Source organism: Schistocerca gregaria, unplaced genomic scaffold (genome assembly GCF_023897955.1).
Source record: "Schistocerca gregaria isolate iqSchGreg1 unplaced genomic scaffold, iqSchGreg1.2 ptg000526l, whole genome shotgun sequence".
Classification (NCBI taxonomy): Eukaryota; Metazoa; Arthropoda; class Insecta; order Orthoptera; family Acrididae; genus Schistocerca; species Schistocerca gregaria.
In genome coordinates, this window is record NW_026061925.1 from 5,705,347 (window position 1) to 5,722,291 (window position 16,945).

The following is a 16,945-nucleotide window of genomic DNA, read 5'->3' on the forward strand; positions in this document are numbered from 1 at the left end:
GATGTCGCAAGTCGACCAAATCGACCATTGTGCTTCACTCGTACCGCATATCGTAAATACTTCCAGGCTTCCAGATGGTGCCATTCTGTGTTACAACTGTCGTTCGACAACAGCGAGAAACTGCGTCCATTCTCACGCACTGCTTGTATAACAGGCACAGTATTGTCTCGGCAATGTTGGACCAATTCACTTGTTGCTCGTTTCTATCAGCAGTGTTATTAAAGTGGCATACATCACTTTTCCCATTTTTTCTGTAATAACGCAGTATCTCAGAGCTATGGAAATCTTACGAATAAAAATTACTCGTCTTTTTTAAAAAAGGTTTATTTGAAAACTAAAAATTTTACTACGACAACTGTGGCTAATTGGTATATCTGTTTTTACGTGGTTATCAGGAAAATATAAAAAGATACTTGTTATAACCGAGAGCAAACAAATACCGAAAGACATCGGTTATTCAGAACTAAAATACCCATGTCGTTTTAACTGATCGGTTTTTCTATCTCTAAACTGCAGTGTCGCCACAGAAAAGTGTGTCGTTCCATCAATGTACATAGCAACGTTGAGATATGTATGTGTTTATGCGCAATATCGGCAAATGGAAACACGAAGAGGTAATAAGCACATGAGCGATAGAATTTATTTCACAGTCAGAAAAGTCGAGTGACAGACAAGACTGAATCACTGTAATAGAAATTATATGGAAAGCTGTGTAAAGGAAAATTTCCAGTTCTTTCGTGGATTCCAAAATTGAAGCAAATTCCGGGACATCAAGGTGACATAGTCTTATACGGATAGTATTCCATGACTAACGTAATTGGCCCACATACTGTACTGGTATACTGATAATATTACACTACTAAGGTAATTTACCTGAAATAATTTACAAACATGTTACTATAACATTCGCTACTACTCATTACGCTAATTGACCTTCAGCCATTAAGCGCAAGCGCAGATCTCAGTTATGATACGTGCGCCATCCAAAAATTTATCAAGGTGGTAACTCAACACAACTACAAACGATCATTGTGTGCAAAATAAATAGAACACCTCATAAGAAGAACATGACGGGTTTGAATCATTCCCACCGCAAAGGATGAAAAAATCAGGCTTGCACATAAGACCACTTGATAACTAACCAGAAATTCAGATTAGTTGTAGCTTCGGTGACAATCGCCTTTTTTACATTTTCCCCGTAAACTAGATAATTATGAAACGTAACAACTACTCTAAAATATCTGCAGCAACGGACTTGCCGCGGAGGTTGCATCGGTTCACGTGAGATCACCGAAGTTAAGTGCGTTGTCGGGCGTTGAAGGCACTTGGATGGGTAATCATCCAGGCCGCCTCATGATGCCAATCGAGGAGCTACTCGACACAATAGTAGCGGCTCCGGTCAAAGAAAACCATCATAACGACCGGGAGAACAGTGTGCTGATCCCCGCCCCTCCTGTTCACATCCTCCACGGATGATGACACGGCGGTCGGATGGTGCTGTCCCAGTAGGTCACTCGTGGCCTGAAGACGGAGTACTTATAAAGCAACTACTCTCCAGTGGATGGTCGTACTACTGAGACCTTGATGCCTGGCATCAATAACAGATGGCAGCACAAGAGGTTGGCTTACGCCTGCTGCCGAATTTTGCGATCTGTCGTAAGCCTGCGTAAGCACGTGGGGCCTTCCGTCTTAAGTGCAAGCATATCCATTGCGTTTTCTGCCGCGCGACTTGAGTGGAATGTTTCATTATTTCTGAAATATTATAGAAATGTTTTTCGTTGTATATCCTCACCATCGGTACTGAATTTACTGTAAAATTACTTGCTCACTTTTCGGAACTTCCGTTCATAGTAAATCGATACTATTTGAAGCCGTGGTAGACACGAGTCTAGTGTGCTTCACCTTCAGCACCTTCTGTGTCAGTCTCGGTTCCTATGTCCCTGATTTCACAACGAACAGTTCGTTGTCTACTGAGTATACTGTCTGTTGCACAACACTATCCCTCCCACGCTGCTAAATGTAGGTCGTCGGCAAAATATGACTGCAGTGGAACAAGGGCGTCTGCAGAAATTTCCCCAGGAGGTGGTGGTGGCATTGTTAGTGGTGTGTGTGTGTGTGTGTGTGTGTGTGTGTGTGTGTGTGTGTGTGCGTGTGTGTGTGTGTGTGTGTGTGGAGGCCATTACTATGAAATTCACACAGTCCAGACCGCCAAGGAAAATAAACCTTGAGATTTGGAAAGGTTGTTGATCTTATACCGCTTATACTGCATATTTCGAAATTCCACCTCTAAGGGGGATACACAGGAAATGAAAGGATTTTTGAAACATGTAGCTATTAAGGTAATTTTGAAGCTAGGCAGACGAAAATTTGTATCTGGTTTCTAGGTCAGAAATAAAGAAATATGTGTTCCAGTATTATTGGGAATTTAACCTCTATGAGGTGAAATAGTAGGTGAACATTTTATCTTGAGATAAAAAATTATGGAAGGACTATGGAAGTATTTTTAAGGCTATATCTACGAAAATTGGTATTTGACTTCAAGGTTACAAATAAGAAAATACGTATTTTCGTGTTTTTGGAAGTTCAACCCCTAAGGGGATGAAATAGAGTGAGCTGGTGCGTTTCTGGCGCCAGTTTCCGTCGATCGATGTTTCGATCTTTGAGTCGCGGTCCAGAGGGCACTGCTCGCTAACCGACTGTAGTAGTTCTCTGTGCGGCCCAACATCGGGCTTACCGCGCTTACACTGGACACAGTTGCCAACAAATCGCATGCCATCGCCATATAGGTTGGGCCAAAACATGTGTTCCCGAACTCTGTTCAAGGTCTTGTAGAACCCCAAATGATCCCCTACCGCCGAATCGTGGAAATATCTGAGTGCCATGCTAACTCGTTCCTGTGGAATACAGACCTTCCCTTCACCACGGTTGTCTTCCCCTTTACACAAGACACCCCCCCCCCCCCACCCCAGACCCCGAAGACCTCGCCATCCGCCAACTGCTGCCGAATCGGTCCCCACCCGGGGTCCTCGGCCTGTTTGCCGGCTAAGTCGCAGAAGAAGCCGGGTGTCTCGGAGAGAAGGAAATTGACCCCCAGATCCGGCTCCACGTGGCCCTTGCCTTCCCCAGACTCTGCCGCGAACATACGGATAAGAGCGTCGCCAATTCATTGTCTCTGCCACTAATATGGCGAACCTGGAGATAAGTCTCGTCATCTTAACTTCGGTATGATTTTTAGCGATCTTATTAATCAAAGTTTAAGGGCTGGCACTGGCCAAGTAACTCACGGAGGCTCATTGGTTTCAGTCCAGTTGTATTGCTCACCTGTTCTCCATATAAGGTTGTGTAGTTTATGTCTCAGAAAATTGTCTGCTCTTGATGTGTGTTGTGTTAGAGATAACTGGCAGCGGTCGACGCTAGCATACTGGGAGCAGAGCACCACGGCGGCAGAGAGATATTTGAGGCCATGTCCTCTCCTTTACATCTTGGGTTATGTTGTCACTTTTGCGTGATTCCATCTTTCCGGTGCTGAACTATAGCATCCAAAGTTCAATTGCATTGCCATGTTGAGTATATTTCTATGTCATTCTCTGCCTCGTGGATCTCTTGTATTGATTTGAATCCTTGGTCTGCTCGCGTCTATCGCCAATTCACACGAAATATTGAAGCAACCTTATTTTAAGGGTATTGTCATATAGTCATGTTCTAGTTGTAATCATTCTAAGAATATTGTTGATTAATCAACTGAGTAAGTAAATTTGAAGGTCCGTTTAATCAAAATTAAAGGACCCCCTTAATTGTTTTAGTCATTTTTATACAGTTTTGTTTAGGAAAGTTGGCAAGCCGAACGTTAAATATCTGTATTTTTACGCTTAATCTGTTTCTCCCCTGATTGCAAGTAGTGAGAGTTCTGCTATGAATTTTATGGACATTTGTGCTATTTAAGTAAAGCTTTACCTAAGTATATATACCTAGTCATATTCAAATTTCAAGTTTTACGGGTCTCGTTCCACTTAACGAAATTTATTTATTATTTGTCCAACTGATCTGGCCTTGTGATTTTATAATGCTTTTGATTGTAATAAAATATGTAGCAACTACAACGGATTACTATTGTGATTTTGGTGTGTCACTACCATACCCCATATCACAGAGGATGAAATGTTTCATGAAATATATGAAAACCTGTTTTTGATACATTCAACGATTAAGAGGGTGGAATATAGGATGTAATGTTTTATGAAAGTATTTCAGTGCGAAAGAGTTTTTAAAGCGAAATCTATGAATATTGTGTTATTGAAAACTACGTGTTTCACTGTTTTTGGAACTACAACCTCCAAGAAGGTGCAATAGGGGCACAGGTTTCACTGACCCATAGCCTTCCAGCCCAACCTGCAAAGTATACGGACTTGAAATTTGATGAAGGTGTAAATCTTACGCTGAAAGCATCATTTAAGAAGAGATTGTTCGAAATTTCACTCCTATGTGGGTGAAACATGGGTTGAAAGTCTTTTTTTTAAATATGTCCCTATGTCCCTATTGAAGCTATAACTACAAAACTATGAAAATTGACATTTGGTGTCTCAGTCAGATACAAAAAAGAAACAGGTTTTTAGCATTTTCCGAAATTCTTCCATTGGGGGATAAAATAATTAGTGAAGGTTTTTTGAAAATAAATCATTATTAAAGAACTACTGAAGCATTTTTATAGCTACATCTATGAAAATAGGTATTTGACATCTCGGTTGGATGTAAAAAAAATGTGTTTCGTTGCTTTTGGAAATTTAACTCACTAATAGAGTGAAATAGGGGATGTAATGTTTTATGAAATATTTCACTATGAAAGCATTTTTAGAATTAAATGGATGAAGATTTGAATTTGCCTCCTCGGCTCTAAATAGAAGAATACGTGTTTAATTGTTTTTGAAAACCCAACCCCTAAAGGGTGTGAGATGTTTCAGAAAATGGTTCATTATGAAAGGATTGCTAAATATATCTGACAATTCGTATTCGGCTAATATGTTACAATTTTTAAAAACTACGTGTTTTTCTGGTTTTGGAACTTCGAGCATAAGGGGATGAAAATTTTAATGAAATATTTATTGCGTTATATTAAAATATTTTAAATCTGCATCTATGAAAACCGGTATTTCACTTCTCAATTAGATATAAAGAAATATGCGTTAGGGAATGAAAGACTGTACGGAGATATCACCACAAGAATACAAACGGCTTGATTAACAAAAACCTTGGACTCCAGCTGTCAGCATTGCTTTTTGATCATTCAGTAAAAGACCATGCTTCAACGGCGCTAAGTTTAGAAAGTTTAGAAAGTGTTGCAGTTTATAAAAGACATAAAAAAACGATTAAAGAAAAAAAATTCTTTGCAGACCATGAACGGTCTACGCAAGTAAAGAAGCGGATGATAAGCTAGCTCTTTATGCAAATGAGTTGGTCAGTTTAAGTTCCGAGACATGTCATGCAGCAGGAACGGAATCCTATAGTTGCTACGATTGGCTAAAGGAAAAGTTTTGCAGAATCACTCGAAATCACTTCTGCAAGTGGCTAAGAATCTCGTAATGAATAAAAATTCTGTACTGAGAATTCCAAGGTGGGAGATGCAAGATTCCTCCCCCCCCCCTTCCCCCTCCTCACAATGCTATCCTTCTTTACCTACAGTAAAAAATAAATAAATAAATTAATAAATAAAACTAGAGAAATTTCTACTGTGAAACTATTTGCATACAAGAGAACGGCCCTTGAAATTTAACTCTTCAAAGTTTTAAGCCCTGCTCATTCCGGATATTGATTAGAAAGTGTTAATCCACATGTGAAACCTGAGTATATAATCCCTGTGACATTTGATCAACGGTGTTCCATAAGGACAGGTTCTCATTCAAAACGTTCGAAAATTCAATTTCTTTGTAGTTGCATTTTTTAAAGGTGTACTTGTCTAGACTCTTGGAACAGAAAGTTTTTTTTTTTTAATCCGTGCTTTACAAAAGTTTCTACAGTCCATTGTTTGAAGCAGTGTCACGGCTGCCATGAGCCGCGCGGGGTACCCGCCATGTGTCCAACGCCTTGTCACGGTTCGCGCGGCTCCCCCTGTTGGAGGTTCGAGTCCTCCCTCGGGCATGGTTGTGTGTGTGTTGTCCTTAGCATAAGTTACTGTAAGTAGTGTGTAAACATAGGGACTGATGGTTCAAATGGCTCTGAGCACTTTGGGACTTAACATCTGAGGTCATCAGTTTCCTAGAACTTAGAACGACTTAAACCTAACTAAATTAAGGACATCACACACACCCATGCTCGAGGCAGGATTTGAACCTGCGACCGTAGCGGTCGCGTGGCTCCCGACTGAAGCGCCTACAACCGCTCGGCCACATCGGCCGGTCTATCATGTATTCTAGAAGAGTTGCAAGGTCGTCAGTGGCGCCTGTTCTTTCGAGAGCAGTTACTATCTTCATATCTATGGTTAAACGTTACCCAGCCATTGACCTTCGTCTGTGCGAATGCGCACAGGTTGCCGGAACTCTTACGGGAATCGTCACCTTAGTGTGAGCCAGTAATGAGTGGATGGACAAATACCTATTAAGTACATTACGTATGCGGATTGTGGACGGTTGGGGATGTGAGTCTCACGGGAAGCGTGCGAGGGATAAATTCCTGCAGTCGTGCTGTTCATGTGTGCCCTCGATGGCTCAGATGGATTGAGCGTCTGCCTTGTAAGCAGGAGATTCTGGGTTCGAGTCCCAGTAGGGGCACACTTTTCAGCTGTCCCCATCGAAGTATATCAACAACACCTGTCGGCAGCTGAGGGTTTCAATTAATTATCAGTTGTGAAGGTGATTCGATGAACCCTTTGCCAGGCACTTAAATGTATTTTGCAGGGTATCCATATAGATGTAGATGATAACTCGTCCCGTGTCGCACGTGCTCAAAATGATTCATACTGCAGAATGCATGCAAACATACTCACCGAAAATACGGACGAATATCAAGTGCAGGCTGCCGAGTGCTGCATATCCAGCTTTGACAGATCGGCTTTTCCTGCCAAGAAGAACAGGAAGTTGCTGCCTAGGAACAATCAGAGGTAGAGGAAGGGTTGATAAATACTCCTTGACTTGCAGACTAAACGTAAATAACGAAAATACATTTTTGGTAAAAATTGGTCAAAACATAATCGGTTGCCCTCCGTATTGGATTAGCTGTTTTGAATATTGAAAATCTGACTTCAGATTCGTTTTCAGCGACATTAAAAATATATATGTAACACTCAGTTCATGCAAATCGAAGTAATAATATAACTAAATGTTTTCCCTAAACTTTGAACACATTTTTTTCGGGTAACTATTTTCTCAGAACGGCATGCAGCATAAATTAAAAGTGGTTCGTTCTCTTAACATCTACCTCTGACCCCTAAAAGTAAACACTTTTCTTAGGAACTTATAGCTATAATATGACATTTGTTAATATTAACTAATTTTTGTGTAGGCATAAGGAGTGAAACAAACCCTCAAAAATCGAACTCAAAGTTCGAATTAGCACTGTATCGTTAAATTTAAGGTTGTTTCATTGCGGTTAGGTATACGCTCCCATAAATTTTATGTTTTATCGACTGATGTTATCCATTTTCAATTTCAGAGGAATAATGTAGTATCAACTGATGTTACCCATTTTTGAATTCAGGTAACATATGAGGTGCCACACTGCACGCGCTCTGCGTACTCCAGTCTCGCAGGCCCTTGATCAAATCATAATTACGGGCGCCATTTTTTATTGAAAATCTAAAATTAAGCTCATAGTATTATCACTCGTAATTCCCAAACAGATCTTTCGAATGTATTTTCATTGTCTCAAAAAGAATTTCAAATGTACCCTTTTTTGCTCATTTGTATGAGAACCTGGCCGTAACGCCGGAATATAGTCACGAGATTTTTTTTCAGAGACGCTGTACGTTCGCGAGAAGACTTTCGTTCTGCGCGTGTCGAAGGACATTCCTCAGATATTACTGTGTGTGTGCTACTCAGTCGTGCCATTTAAGTGTACATCTTTGCATCGTTTTCCTTTCACGATGTAAACAGTGTTCCGCTCAGTTGCTAACTGGCCAGTGAGTGGTTCCGAAGGTATCGGATGTGCGGTGTGTTCGGTCTGCTAGGACAACAGCAGACTAGCGTGGTGCGATGGCAGAAGCAGACACTGAGGGAGCTAGCTGCTGGGACGCCAGCGAACAATTTATGCCAAGTAAGACGAAGAGGACTATTCTAAAATTACGAGCCGTCTCAAAAGTGTTTACCATTGCTAAATCTTGCTGTTGAGTCTGACAAAACTGGCAGTTTTGCCTAGAGATACATTAGAGAGAGCTACAGGAAATCCCCCCACCCCCCTCAATGAATTTTTGGTTGTGATGACAGGCCGATTGGTAGTGTAGCCCGAGATCTAAGTTAGGTTGGAAGGTGGTAATTTGATTGAGAGTTGTTTACGCCAACGATTATGAATGCCGACTAAACGTTGTGCGAGCAGATTGCCCTGTAGCGTAGCCTAGCGTTTCCGTCCGCGCCACATTTAACACACTTTCTCTAACTGTGTACAAAAGTCTCACAACAGCCACGATAACTACGTTTCTGGTGGGGGGAGGGTAGAGTCCACTATGTAACTTTCACTGCAAATTTTAGTAACCGCATAAACTAACCGAAATAGAAGCGTAATTTTAACTATATTTCCTTTTGTGGGAAAATAATGGTTCTCCTCTTTCGGCAGCAACTGTAATATGTAGGCGACTTATTAGTTTTTTTTAACTCTGAATCATGATCTCAATAGACGCAGTGCTATTTTTACGTTACTTGATTTGTGGTCTATAGTAAACAATGCAACGAATTGGTAAATTCTTTGAAGTTTGACGTGTGTTACATAGACGACGTCTGCAATGTTCGTAAGGCCAAGTTTGCATATATTTGGTGTCTGTTTTTTTGGCCATGTACTGTATAATTAAAGGGAGGAGGATTATGTTCAAGGAGCAGTGCATTAGCAGTCTATGGAGAAATTGAGAATTTGGATCTAAAGAACGGCATGCTCGGGCAGTTCGTGCTATTCTGTTGACCACTGTGTAATTCGGACACAGTGATCATTGCCTCTCCCTCGTAACCAGGGGACTCGGGTGCTAATCCTGGTCTGGCACAAATTTTCAACAGTGCCCATTGACTAAAGTCTGTGCCCATTGTCAGCTAATGTCATTGTTTCGGTGTTAAATTGTATTTTGTTCACGATACGTAGTTTGGCTTTTTCATGGATAACAGCTTTGAAAAGCGTACAGGTTATATTGATATTTGCTCGTCGTTAGTCCAAGGCAACTATAGCGATTTATAAACACAGTTGTAGTTCGTATTAAGCCTACATACGTAATTGTGTCCTGTGTTTCTTTACCAAGAACTACTTCGTAAGTAATTCCCCTGTAGTGGTATTTTGTTTTAGTATTTTGTTTAAATATTTATAGACTGCAGGCTTGGATGAAATATGAAACACATATCCGAAGTTCCTGTTGATACTGCAGATACTGTTTCATCCGTACTAGGGGCCAAAACATTTCATCTAATACAGAAGGACACAATTTGTCTCGAGATTTAGCAATTTTTCGTAATAGAGGCCTTGCTTCGATATATTTTTCTCTAATTCTTGTTTGGATTTAATCTTAAAACACACTAACTCTTCCACCACTTATTCGATATGTGGTTTTATCCATTTCGTAGCCTAGAGTTCCTAAACGGTCGATAATATTAATGATTTCCTTTCTCAATTATATTTTCTGTAAATCTCCTGTTTATGGTTATTGCTAACATGTTTCACGTTCTCACTTTTATTATTTTTATTTTTCTAGTTTTGTGCCTTGTAGCCAAATTTTCTTTGAATCTGGTTTTTAATTCTGAAATAGTAACAGTTGAAGGTCAAGAGAAGATTGCGGTCTATTTGAGGAGAGTGGCTTGGAGATTTTTTATAACAGACGTATACAGGTCATGGGGATCCTTACCTATATACATTTACTTCGAGTGTGATGTAGCCCATTCTCTTGTCATGATCTCGGCTGTATCGTAGCACATTGTCTCGGTTAGGTTGGAGATTTCTGTTGAGAGTTGCCGAAGTCAACGAAAGTGATTACAAAGTAAAGACTGTGCTAACAGAACGATCTCAAGCGTAGTCCAACACGTTCTTTCTGTCCTTTTAAAGCCTCTTTTAATTAAAAATAACTAAAGCTGCAAGATACAATCACAAAAACTGTATTACGTAATAGAGTAATCCCAGACTATTGTTGTGTAAGTTGTGTGCGTACACTATTTTTTTTGTTAGTGAATATACACTTTTTTACTCATTTGCTGGGTTTCAGTTTTCCCCGTTTTCTGGCAAAAAACCTTTTCCTGTGAAGGGCTCATTAGCTTGTCGGTTATATTTGTGACATTCTCGACGGTCAGTAATTTCGTGATAGTCCATCCACCGGCGTCATTGTTAACATCGGATATAGATTTAAGTATTAGGAAGGCTAATATGAAGCTAATGCATGAGTAGGTCTAATAATTAATAAAAATAGGAATGCGGGTAAGCTACTACATACAGCATAGTGAACGCATTGTTGTGGCCAAGATAGCCACGAATCCCACGCCTACCAAAGTCGTAAAAGTAGTCCTCAGATGATGAAGAAATTGATGGAATGTGTGATGAGATAAAAGAAATCATTCAGATAGTGATGGGAGATGAAAATTTAATATTAATGGGTGACTGGAATTCGACAGTAGGAAATGGAAGAAAAGGAAACGTAGTAGGTGAATATGGAATGGGGGTAAAGAATGAAAGAGGAAGCCGCCTGGTAGGCTTTTGCCCAGAGCATAACTTAATCATAACTAACACTTGGTTTAAAAATCATGAAAGAAGGTTGTATACGTGGAAGAGACCTGGAGATACTGCAATATTTCATATAGATTATATAATGGTAAGACAGAGATTTAGGAACCATATTTTAAATTGTATGACATTTCCAGGGGCAAATGTGAACTCTGATCACAATATATTGATTATGAACTGTAGATTAAACTGAAGAAACTGGAAAAAGGTGGGAATTTAAGGAGATGGGACCTGAAAGAACTGACAGAATCAGAAGTTGTAGAGTGTTTCAGGAAGATCATTAGGGAACGATCTACGGGAATGGGGGAAAGTAATACAGTGTGATGAGGGATCTGAGTGGTGTACTGTCAAGGGGAGGGGGTTCCTCAGGGATCAGTGTTGGGGCCGCTCCAGTTCCTTATTTATATAAATGATATGCCCTCAAGTATTACGGGTAACTCTAAAATATTTCTGTTTGCTGATGACACTAGCTTGGTAGTAAAGGATGTTGGGTGCAACATTGACTCCGTTTCAAGTAGTGCAGTACATGACCTCAGTCCATGGCTTGTAGAAAGTAAACTAACGTTAAATCACAGTAAGCTTCAGTTTTTACATTTTCTAACACACAATTCAACAAAACCTGACGTTTTAATTTCACAGCATGGGCATATGATTGGTGAAACTGAACGGTTCACATTCCTAGGTGTTCAAATAAATAGTAAGATGTCGTGGAAAGCCCACGTTCAGGATCTTGTTCAAAGACTTAATACTGCCATTTTCACTATTGGAACGGTGCCGAAAGTGAGTGATACTTCGACAAGTAAATTAGTCTACTTTGCTTATTTCCATTCACTTATGTCGTATGGTATTATGTTTTTGGGTAACTCTTCCCATTCTAGAAGGATATTTTTGGCTCAGAAACTGGAGGTTCGGGCAAAAAGTGGTGTGAGTTCACGAACCTCTTGTCGACTTCTGTTCAGGGAGTCTGGGTATTTTGACATTGGCCTCTCAATATGTATATTCCTTATTGTCGTTTCTTGTTACCAATATTAGTTTATTTCCAACAATAAGCAGCTTTCACTCGGTTAATACTCGGCAGAAATCAAACCTCCATTTGGATCGGACTTCCTTAACTCATGTGCAAAAATGTGTGCAGTATACTGCTGCATCAATTTTCAATAAGCTGCCACTCGAATTCAAAACTCTTAGCAGTAATCCACGCGCTTTCAAATCGAAACTGGAGTGTTTCCTCATGGGTCACTCCTTTTATTCTGTCGAGGAGTTAATTGAAAAATTAAGCTGATTCTCATTGTACTGCTGATAGCGTTTGCTTAAACTTATGGACTGATTTTCTCTCAGGTTCATGAACATGTATTTCTATCTGTTATTACTTTTTTGTTGTAAGTTCATGTGTCGCCCTAACCACCGGCTGCTTCACGTCTGCTGTGCAGCGAGCTACCTTAATTTAAGTATTAACTCTATTTTTCTTACTTGTCACTTCTTCTTCCGTGTGTTTTTGCTTTTAGGAAGCTTTAATTGTCGAGTGCTAGTAATAGTGTTACATAGATTTCGTGTTTGTTTTGAATACAGTCAGAGAGAGTCCTTGTAGTCAGCCATAGTGCCAGTAGTGCTAGTGTTTGTTTTGAATACAGTCCAGAGACAGGTAGTGCTATTTTCATTGTTTTCCACAAGAAGTGGTTAGCAATCACAGTTTAGTCAGTAATCAATCGCCTTTAGTGAATTAGCAGTCTACTTAAAAGTTGATTAAGTCTCTTCGGTAAATTGATTCCTTAGGATGGATAGGATGTGTGACTGCTGTGTACGGACGCTGGCCACTCTTCGCGAACAGCTGAGCGTGTTGATGGCCGCGGTCAGCCGTCTTCAGGCTGCTGCCTCGGAGTGTAGCGGCAGTGGGGAGTCTGGTGCGTCGCATGGTGCACCCCAGGTATTAGATGCTTCACCCACTGTCCCTGCTGTCGAGAGATCGTCGCGGGTACCGGGCGCGGTTGAGCCACCCTCTCCCCAAGGGGAGTGGCGGGTTCAGTGGCGTTCGCGGCGCACGAGGCGGAGGGTCAATGTGGAGGCTGGCCGTGTGGCATCGCCCGCTCTGCCTGTGAATGGACATGTGGCTGCTCCTTCAGCAAGGTCCGAGCAGGCACACGGGGGGAGGGGTTTATTAGTTATTGGGAGCTCCAACGTTAGGCTAGTGATGGAGCCCCTTAGGGAAATGTTATAGTTCTGGGAGGAGATTTTAATTTTGCTGGATATAGACTGGGAGACTCAAACGTTCATAACGGGTGGCAGGGACAAAGAATCCATTGAAATATTTTTAAGTGCTTTATCTGAAAACTACCTTGAGCAGTTAAACAGAGAACCGACTCGTGGCGATAATATATTAGACCTTCTGGTGACAAACAGACCCGAACTATTTGAATCAGTTAATGCAGAACAGGGAATCAGCGATCATAAAGCGGTTACTGCATCGACGATTTCAGCCGTAAATAGAAATATTAAAAAGGTAATAAGATTTTTCTGTTTAGCAAAAGTGACAAAAAGCAGATTACAGAGTACCTGACGGCTCAACACAAAAGTTTTGTCTCAAGTACAGATAGTGTTGAGGGTCAGTGGACAAAGTTCAAAACCATCGAACAATATGCGTTAGATGAGTATGTGCCAAGGAAGATCGTAAGAAATGGAAAAGAGCCACCGTGGTACAACAACCGAGTTAGAAAACTGCTGCGGAAGCAAAGGGAACTTCACAGCAAACATAAACATAGCCAAAGCCTTGCAGACAAACAAAAATTACGCGAAGCGAAATGTAGTGTAAGGAGGGCTATGCGAGAGGCTTTCAATGAATTCGAAAGTAAAGTTCTATGTACTGACTTGGCAGAAAATCCTAAGAAATTTTGGTCCTATGTCAAAGCGGTAGGTGGATCAAAACAAAATGTCCAGACACTCTGTGACCAAAATGGTACTGAAACAGAGGATGACAGACTAAAGGCCGAAATACTAAATGTCTTCTTCCAAAGCTGTTTCACAGAGGAAGACTGCACTGTGCTTCCTTCTCTTGAAGTCGCACAGTTGACAAAATGGTAGATATCGAAATAGACGACAGAGGGATAGAGAAACAATTAAAATCGCTCAAAAGAGGAAAGGCCTCTGGTCCTGATGGGATACCAGTTTGATTTTACACAGAATACGCGAAGGAACTTGCCCCCTTCTTGCAGCGGTGTACCGTAGGTCTCTAGAAGAGCGAAGCGTTCCAAAGGATTGGAAAAGGGCACAGGTCATCCCCGTTTTCAAGAAGGGACGTCGAACGGATGTGCAGAACTATAGACCTATATCTCTAACGTCGATCAGTTGTAGAATTTTGGAACACGTATTATGTTCGAGTATAATGCCTTTTCTGGAGACTAGAAATCTACTCTGTAGGAATCAGCATGGGTTTCGAAAAAGACGGCCGTGTGAAACCCAGCTCGCGCTATTCGTCCACGAGACTCAGAGGGCCTTAGACACGGGTTCACAAATAGATGCCGTGTTTCTTGACTTCCGCAAGGCGTTTGACACAGTTCCCCACAGTCGTTTAATGAACAAAGTAAGAGCATACGGACTATCAGATCAGTTGTGTGCTTGGATCGAGGAGTTCCTAGATAACAGAACGCAGCATGTCATTCTCAATGGAGAGAAGTCTTCCGAAGTAAGAGTGATTTCAGGTGTGCCGCAGGGGAGTGTCATAGGACCGTTGCTATTCACAATATTCATAAATGACCTGGTTGATGACATCGGAAAGTCTCTGAGGCTTTTTGCAGATGATGCTGTGGTGTATCGAGAGGTTGCAACAATGGAAAATTGTACTGATATGCAGGAGGATCTGCAGCGAACTGACGCATGGTGCACGGAATGGCAATTGAATCTCAATGTAGACAAGTGTAATGTGATGCGAATGTATAGAAAGATAGGTCCCTTATCATTTAGCTACAAAATAGCAGGTCAGCAACTGGAAGCAGTTAATTCCATAAATTATCTGGGAGTACGCATTAGGAGTGATTTAAAATGGAATGTTCATATAAAGTTGATCGTCGGTAAAGCAGATGCCAGACTGAGATTCATTGGAAGAATCCTAAGGAACTGCAATCCGACAACAAAGGAAGTAGGTTACAGTACGCTTGTTCGCCCACTGCTTGAATACTGCTCAGCAGTGTGGGATCCACACCAGATAGGTTTGATAGAAGAGATAGAGAAGATCCAACGGAGAGCAGCGCGCTTCGTTGCAGGATCATTTAGTAATCGCGAAAGCGTTACGGAGATGATAGATAACCTACAGTGGAAGACTCTGCAGGAGAGACGCTCCGTAGCTTTGCATGGGCTTTTGTTGAAGTTTCGAGAACATACCTTCACCGAAGAGTCAAACAGTGTATTGCTCCCTCCTACTTATATTTCGCGAAGAGACCACGAGGATAAAATCAGAGAGATTAGAGCCCACACAGAAGCATACCGAGAATCCTTCTTTCCACGTACAATACGAGACTGGAATAGAAGGGAGAACGGATAGAGGTACTCAGGATACCCTCCGCCACACACCGTTAGGCGGCTTGCGGAGTACGGATGTAGATGTAGATACTGACACGTTCCATGACCTTGAAGATTTGCTCCTCAATTTGGGCCTACGGAACTTGACATGCGCAGAGAAAGAGGGTAACAGAAGATATATTGAATTTAATTTATGAAAGGAGAAAATACAAAAATGCAGTAAATTAAGCGGGCAAAAAGAAATACTAATGTCTCAAAATGAGATCGACAGGAAGTGCAAAATGGCTAAGCAGGGATATCTAGAGGACAAACGTAAGGATGTAGAGGCGCATATCACTAGGGGTAAGATAGATACTGCCTACAGGAAAATTAAAGAGACCTTTAGAGAAACGAGATTCACTTGTATGCATATCAAGAGCTCAGATGGAAACCCTGTTATCAGCAAAGAAGGGAATGCAGAAAGGTGGAAGGTGTATATAGAGGATCTATACAAGGGCAGTGTACTTCAGGACAATATAATGGAAATGGAAGAAAATGTAGATGAAGATGAAATGGGAGATGACATACTGCGTGAAGAGTTTGACAGAGCACTGAAAGACCTTAATCGAAACAAGATCCCGGGAGTAGGCAACATTCCATTAGAACTACTGACAGCCTTGGGAGACCCAACTCTGACAGAACGTTACCGTCTGATGAGCAAGATGCATGAGACAGCCGAAATACCGTCAGACTTCAAGAAGAATGAAATAATTCCAATTTCAAAGAAAGCAGGTGTTGACAGATGTGAAAATTAGCGAACTATCAGTTTAATAAGTCACAGCTGCAAAATACTAACGCAAATTCTTTACAGACGAATGGAAAAAATGGTAGAAGCCGACCTCAGGGAAGACCAGTTAGGATTCCGTAGAAATACTGGATCATGTGAGGCAATACTGACCCTACGACTTACCTTATTAAGTAGATTAAGGAAAGGCAAACCTACGTTTCTAACATTTGTAGACTTAGAGAAATCTTTTGACAATGTTGACTGGAATACTCTCTTTCAAATTCTTAAGGTGGCAGGGGTAAAATACAGGGAGCGAATTCAATCTACAATTTGTACAGAAAGCAGGTGGCAGTTATAAGAGTCAAGGGATATGAAATTGAAGCAGTGGTTGGGAAGGGAATGAGACAGGGTTGTAGACTATCTCCAATGTTATTCAATCTGTTTATTGAGCAAGCAGTAAAGGAAACAAAAGAAAAATTCTGAGTAGAAATTAAAATCCATGGATAAGAAACTAAAACCTTGAGGTTTGCCGATGACTTTGTAATTCAGAGACAGCAAAGAACCTAGAAGAGTAGCTGAACAGAATGAAGTGTCCTGAAGGGATGATATAAGATCAGCATCAATAAAAGCAAAACGAGGATAATGGAATGTAGTCGAATTAAGGTGGGTGATGCTGAGGGAATTAGATTAGGAAATGAGACATTTAAAGTAGTAAAGGAGTTTTGCTATTTAGGGAGCAAAATAACTGATGACGGTCGAAGTAGAGAGGATATAAAATGTCGA

The 16,945-nt window shown here is 41.0% G+C and overlaps 1 non-coding gene across 1 annotated transcript; it reads left to right on the top strand.

Annotated features, from left to right (window-relative positions):
• Window positions 1-6,686: 6,686 nt before the first annotated feature.
• On the top strand, window positions 6,687-6,761 carry Trnat-ugu (transfer RNA threonine (anticodon UGU)). Its single transcript has one exon. It is a non-coding gene; the product is annotated as a tRNA-Thr (tRNA).
• The last annotated feature ends 10,184 nt before the right edge of the window (window positions 6,762-16,945 follow it).